Raw genomic sequence first — 7,433 nt, forward strand, 5'->3', positions numbered from 1 at the left:
CGTCATGAGCAGGGGACATTGCACTGCAGAACACTACAGAACTTCTTAATAAGGCCATTACTATCAAGTGCAGGAGACATAGCTGAACTTCCTACTCTATAGAAATAGATGGAGAGTTATACAAAATGAGGAGATACGGAAACAGGTTCCAAATGAAAGAACAAGGAAAAATCAAAACAGGAAAGCTAAATAAAACATAATATGCTTGATAGAGAATTTAAAGTAATCGTCATAAAGATATTCACTGGATTTCAGAAAGGAGTGGAGGACCTCAGTAAGATCCTCAACAGAGATAGGAAAAAAAAAAACAACCAGAAATTAAGAACTCAATAACTGAAATTTAAAATACACTAGAAGGAATAAAAGACAAGAGGAAGCAGAACAGATCACGTACTTGGAGGACAGAAAAAAGGAAAGCAATCAAGTGGAACAGGAGAGAGGGAAAAAAGAATAAGAAAATAGATTAAGGGGTCTCAGTAACACAATAAAGTGTAACATTCATATTATAGCAATCCCAGAACACGTATAGATAGAAAAGGGGCATAAGATTTATTTGAAGAAATAATAACTAAATACTTCTCTAATCTGGAGAAGAAAACAGACATCCATATCCAGGAAGAAATGAGAGCCCCCAAGAAAATCACCCAAGGATCTCCATACCAAGAAGGATATTTAGAGTGGCAAAAGGTCGTGATAGACAATTCTAAAAGTAGCAAGAGAAAAGAAAACAGATAAATATAAGAGAAATCCCAGAGGGCTATCAGATTTCTCAGCAGAAACTTTGCAAGCCAGAAAGGAGGGCCACGATATATTCAAAGTGCTGAAAGGAAACAAAAGATAGCAGAAAGAATACTCTATAAAGCAAGGCGATCAGAACAGAAGGAGAGATTTCAAATTTTCCTAGATAAACAAACAAATGAATTCATACCAGCCTAACAAAAATGTTAAAGGGTACTTTGAATGGAAAGGAAAATTGATAAGCAGGAATAAAAAAAAATAAGCACAAAATCAGCCAGATTAAGTGTATTTATAAAACTGAGAAGCCAAGATGGCGGAGAAGAAGGGAGCTCTGTAAACTTCTTCTGCCCCATCTATCGAACTGAGGAAGGACATTACTCTCATCTGCAAGAGAGGAAGGACAAAATACAGATGCCAGAAAGAAGACAACCTCAAAGATGCCGGAGTGAGTGAGTGGGAACTGGGAAGATTGGAAAACGGGCCAGCCCAAGAAGGGCAGGGAGGTGGGAGCTCCAGTCCAACACAGGGCAAGCGTGCAGAGCCCCTGAGAGACAAAGGGAAGATACAGAGAAACTGAACATGCTCACAGTACTGTCTCTGGGGAAGAGATAAAGAACGTTAACTGCGCTCAAAGAGAGAAACACTCGCTCCATATATAACTGCTGGGTAGCCCAAATCCGGAACCTGGGTGGCACAAGGGAAAGAACAGCTTCCACTCCTGTGCCATCCCAGTGGGGAGTCTGCAGCTGCAGAGGTGCCAGGGGCATGCACTTAGACTCGGCTGTGGAGTGGGAGCATGCACCTCATTTCCATGGAGCATCTCACCTCCAGCATTGGCCGCATGAATCCCGAATCCCGGGTGCCAAAGGGAAAAAATAGCCCCCACCCCTACACGATGCCTGCAGGAAGTTGGTGGCGGTGGAGACCGGGGTCTTGTGCTCCGGCTGCAGGGGTTCACAGCTCATTTCCAGCAGCACCAGGCAACTCGGGCAGCAGCAGCACGGATCCCAGCTGGCTCCAAAAGAAACTGCTCCCTCCCCCTAATGCGATCGCAATCCCGGCTTGGGGCTGGGAGTCCACAGCCGTGTCTGTGAGGGCATGCACTTTACCTCCTGCTGCTCACCGCACCTCAGGCATCAAACCTCGCCTCAGGCCACATCAGGGCAAATCCTGGCCTGAACCAAGAGAAACTGATCCCTCCCCCTATGCAATCGCTATTCTGGCTGGGGGCTAGGAGTCGGTGGCGGTTTGTGAAGGCGTGCACATCGCCTCCAGCAACAACAGCATAAATCCCTGCCAGAACCTAGAAACTGCTCCCTCCCCCTAAGAAGCCAGCCACAAAGCAAGTACATGTCATCTGTGGTACCATAAAAGTGCATGGACTAGGACTTTGAAACAGGCGGGCCTGGAAAATACAACGTGGCTCAGCTGCGGCACAAGGAGATCCGACTATTTAAAGTGGCCTGCAGTGCTTAATTCCAGTGGTATGTGGTGTGATGCCATTCTACTTTCTGCATCCACCAAGGCAGAGCCCCTGAGAGCAGTCCCCGAGACCTACTGCACCAATTCACGCCTATCCACAAGGGGGAGCTGCTGCTGCTTTTTTTTTCTTTTTTTTGTACTTATTTTTTTATTATTATTACCTTTTTTACTTAATTTTTTAAAATTTTTATTCCTTATTTTCCATTCTCCATTCTCACTCTTTTTTTCCTTCTTGCAATCTGCATATAATCTCCCATATCTCATTCTGATCTCTCCCCTCAACTGGTCATAGACTTTTAGACTATCCATTGTCCTTTGTTGTCTCTGACCTCCTTTATTTTTTTTCTTCTCTTCTTTTCGTCTCTTTCCTCTCCATTTTCTTTCATGCCTTTCCCCCTTTTAATCCGTTTCTTTGTTTGATTTGTCTGTGTGTTTGTGTGCTTCTGTTCTCTCTGTGTTTGTCTGTCTATTTTCCTTCTTAGGGCTACCCTAAAAAACAAGCCAAAGTGTGCATGATGGTGAGTCCCAAATATCGCTGAGTAGGGAAATAAAATATTCAAAGGCACAACAAGAGAAACTGAGAGACACCATTAAAAGAATATTTCCTGAAATGACAGGCCCTGGAAGGTCAATAAGCCTCTTTTAACAGAGCAATATTAACAGGTGCACAGTGCATAATGAGGTTTTTAAAGCTGAAAAGAGACAGAAAACTAGCAAAAATGACAAATGAAGGAACTCTCCCCTGAAGAACCTCCAGGAAAAAGTCACAGCCACAGAACTCTCAAGGCAGAACTAGACAACATATCTGATGAAGAATTAAAAAAAAAACTTGTCATAAAATTAATCGCTGTGGTTGAGAAAAGCATCAGAGAAGCAACTGAGACAATGACTAGGAAGATTGAAAATAGGTCTGATGAGTTAAAAAAAAAGGCTATAAATGAGGGGAATAATAAAATGGAAGCAGCCACCTCAAGGATTGAAGAGGCAGAGAGAAGAATCAGTGAATTAGAAGATATAGTCATAGCAAGAGGAAGATGAAACAGAGAGAGAAATTAATCCAGGAGCAGGAAAGGAGAATTCGAGACCTGAGTGATAGAATCAAACAGAACAACATCCATATCATAGGAATTCCTGAAGAGGAAGACAGAGAGAAAGGTCCCGAAGGGATACTAGACCAAATTATAACTGAGAATTTTGCAAATATGGGAATGGAAGTAAACATTCAAATTCAAGAGGCATAAAGAATGCCTTGAAGTCGTAATTTGAATCGGCCTTTGGCACGAAATATCACAGTGAAACTGGAAAAATATAAAGATAGAGAGAGAATTCTGAAAGCAGTTAGGGATAAAATGACCCTCATGTACAAAGGAAAACCTATCAGAGTGGTTATAGGCCTATCTAATAAAACTTGGCAGGCCAGAAACTAATGGCAAGAAATCTTCAATGTGATGAAGAGAAAAAACATACAGACTAGATTCCTTTATCCAGTAAGGCTGACATTCAAAATAGAAGGAGAGATAAAGGTGTTCCCAAATAAACAAAAATTGAGAGAATTCATGACCTCCAAACCTGCCCTAGAAGAAATCCTAAGAGAGACTCTATGAGGGAAATGTTGCAAGTAATACAAGGTGCCAGAAACACCACTATAAACGTGAACTCTATGGAGAACACAATGACTCTAAACCCACATTTTTCAATAATAACACTGAATGTAAATGGACTGAATGCTCCAATCAAATGACACAGGTTAGCAGAATGGACAAAGAAACAAAACCCATCTATTTGCTGTCTACAAGAGACTCATTTTAGACCTGAAGACATCTTCATATTGAAAGTAAGGGGATGGAGAAATATCTACCATGCGACTGGAAGCCAAAAGAAAGCCAGAGTAGCCATACTTATATCAGACAAACTGGACTTTAAAGTAAAGGCAGTAGCAAGAGATGAAGAAGGACATAATATAATAATTATAAGGAATCTCAATCAGGAAGAGCAAACAATTATAAATAACTATGTGCCAAATTTGAGAGGGCCCAAATACATTAAACAATCACAGACTGAAACAATCTTATTGATAAGAATGTGCTAAATATAGGAGACTTTAATACTCCACTGACAGCAATGGATAGATCAACCAGTCAGAAAATTACTAAAGAAACAATGGAGCTGAACGACACACTAGAATAGATGGAATTGATAGATATATTTAGAACTCTGCATTCTGAAGTTAGGAAATTCACCTTCTTCTCAAGTGCACATGGCACCTTCTCCAAGATAGATTACATACTGGGGCATAAAGCAGCCCTCCAAAAGTATAAACTGAGAGAGATCATACCATGCACACTTTCAGATCACAATGCTATGGATCTTGAAATTAACCACAAGAAAAAGTTTGGAAAACCTCCAAAAAGGTGGAGGTTAAAAACCACCCTACTAAATAATGATTGGGCTAATCAGGCAATTAGAGAAGAAATTTAAAAAATATATGGAAACAAATGAAAACGAAAATACAAGAATCCAAAATCTCTGGGATGCAGTGAAGGCAGTCCTAAGAGGAAAGTGTATTGCAATCCAGGCCAATTTCAACAAACTAGAAAAAGTGCAAATACAACATCAAACAGAGCCCCTAATGGAACTAGAAGGGAAGCAGCAAGAGCACCCCAAACCCAGGAGACTAAAAGAAATAATAAAGATCAGGACAGAAATAAACAATGTAGAAACCAAAAAAAAAAAAAAAAAAACAAACCCAAAAACAGTAGAACATATCAATGAAACCAAGAGTTGGTTCTTTGAAAAAATAAACAAAATTGATAAACCTCTACCCAGGCTCCCCAGAAAGAAAAGAGAGAGCACCAAGATAGACAAAATCATGAATGAAAAAGGATCTATTACAACCAATCTCTTAGCAATCCAAGCAATCATCAGAGGTTACTATGAAAAATTATATGCCAAAAACTGGACAATCTAGAAGAAATGAAGAAATTCCTAAATGCACATGCACTACCAAAATTCAAATGGGAAGAGATAAGAAGCATGAATAGACCCATAACCAGTGAAGAAATCAAATCCATTATCAAAAGTCTTCTAAAGATTAAGAGTCCAGGGCCAGATAGCTTCCCAGGGAAATTCTAGCAGACATTTAAAGCAGAACTAATACCCATTCTTCTCAAACTATTCCCAAAAATAGAAATAGAAGGAAAACTTCCTAACTCATTCTACAAAGCCAGCATCACCTTGATCCCCAAACCAGACAGAGACCCAGCAAAGAAAGAGAACTACAGACCAATATCCTTAATGAATACAGATGCAAAAATACTCAACAAGATATTAGCAAATCAAATTCAACAGCATATGAAAAGAATTGTCCATCATGATCAAGTGGGATTCATTCCTGGGTTACAGGGCTGGTTCAATATCTACAAATCCATTAATGTGATCCATCACATTAACAAAAGGAAGGATAAAAACCATATGATCCTGTTGATAGATGCAGAAACAGCATTTGACAAAACACAGCACCCTTTCTTAATAAAAACCCTTGAGAAAGTCAGAATAGAAGGAACTTACCTAAACATTATAACAGCAATTTATGAAAAGCCCACAGCTACTATCATCCTCAATGGGGAAAAACTGAGAGCTTTCACCCTGAGATCAGGAACACCACCGGGGGTCCACTCACACCACTGTTGTTTAACATAGTGCTGGAACTCCTAGCATCATCAATAAGACAACAAAATCACAAAAAAGGCATCAGAACTGGCAATGAAGAAGCCAAACTTTCACGTTTCGCAGATGCCTGATACTCTACATGTAAAACCTGGCAGTCTCCACCAGAAGCCTTCTAGAACTGATCAATGTATTCTGTAAAGTTACCAGGTACAAAATCAATGTACAGAATTTGGTTGCATTCCCATACACCAATAATGAAGCAGCGGAAAGATAGATAACTGATCCCATTCATAATTGCACGAAAAACCATAAAATACCGAGGAGTAAACCTAACCCAATATGTAAAAGACCTATATGATGAAAAGTATAGAAAAACGTATGAAAGAGAATGAAGAAGACACCAAGAAATGGAAAAACATTCCCTGTTCATGGATCAGAAGATTAAACATTGTGAAAATGTCATTACTACCTAAAGCAATCTACACATTCAATGCAATTCCCATCAAAATTGCACCAACATTCTTCTGAAAGCTGGAACAAACAATTCTCAAATTCCTATGGAATGACAAAAGAACCCGAATAGCCAAAGTAATATTGAAGAAGAAATCAAAACAGGGGACATCACAATCCTAGACTTTAGCCTCTACTACAAAGCTGTCATCATCGAGATAGTATGGTATTGGCACAAAAACAGACACATAGACCCATGGAATAGAATAGAGAGCCCAGAACTGGGCCCACAAATGTATGGCCAATTAATTTTTGACAAAGCAGGAAAGAGTATCCAATGGGAAAAAAAAAAACTGCCTCTTTAGCAGATGGTGCTGGGAGAACTGGATAGCAACATGCAGAAGAATGAAACTAGACCACTTTCTGACACCATTCACAGAAATAAACTCAAAATGCATGAAGGGCCTGAATGTGAGACAGGAAACCTTCAAAATCCTTGAGGAGAAAGTAGGAAACAACCTCCTTGACCTCAACCACAGCAATTTCCTACTCAATACATCCTCAAAACCAAGTGAAATGAAAGCAAAACTGAACTCTTGGGACCTCCTCAAGATAAAAAACTTCTGCACTGCAGAGGAAACAATCAAGAAAACTAATAGGCAACCGACAGAATGTGAAACGATAGTTGCAAATGACGTATCAGATAAAGGGCTAGTATCCAAAATCTGCAAGGAACTCACCAAAATCCACACCCAAAAAACAAATAACCCAGTGAAGAAATGGGCAGAAGACATAAACAGACACTTCTCCAAAGTGGACAACCAGATGGCCTACAGGCGCATGAAATGATGCTCAACATCACTCATCATCAGGGAAACACAAATCAAAACCACACTGAGATACTATCACGCCGGTCAGAGTGGCTAAAATGAACAAATCAAGAGACGATATAGATGCTGGCGAGGGTGTGGAGAGATGGGCACCCTCCTACACTGGTTGTGGCAATGTAAACTTGTGTAGCCGCTCTGGAAAACAGTGTGGAGGTTCCTCAAAAAACTATCTGTAGAACTCCCTTATGACCCAGCAATAGCCCT

The sequence above is a fragment of the Suricata suricatta genome, chromosome X (genome assembly GCF_006229205.1).
Source record: "Suricata suricatta isolate VVHF042 chromosome X, meerkat_22Aug2017_6uvM2_HiC, whole genome shotgun sequence".
NCBI lineage: Eukaryota > Metazoa > Chordata > Mammalia > Carnivora > Herpestidae > Suricata > Suricata suricatta.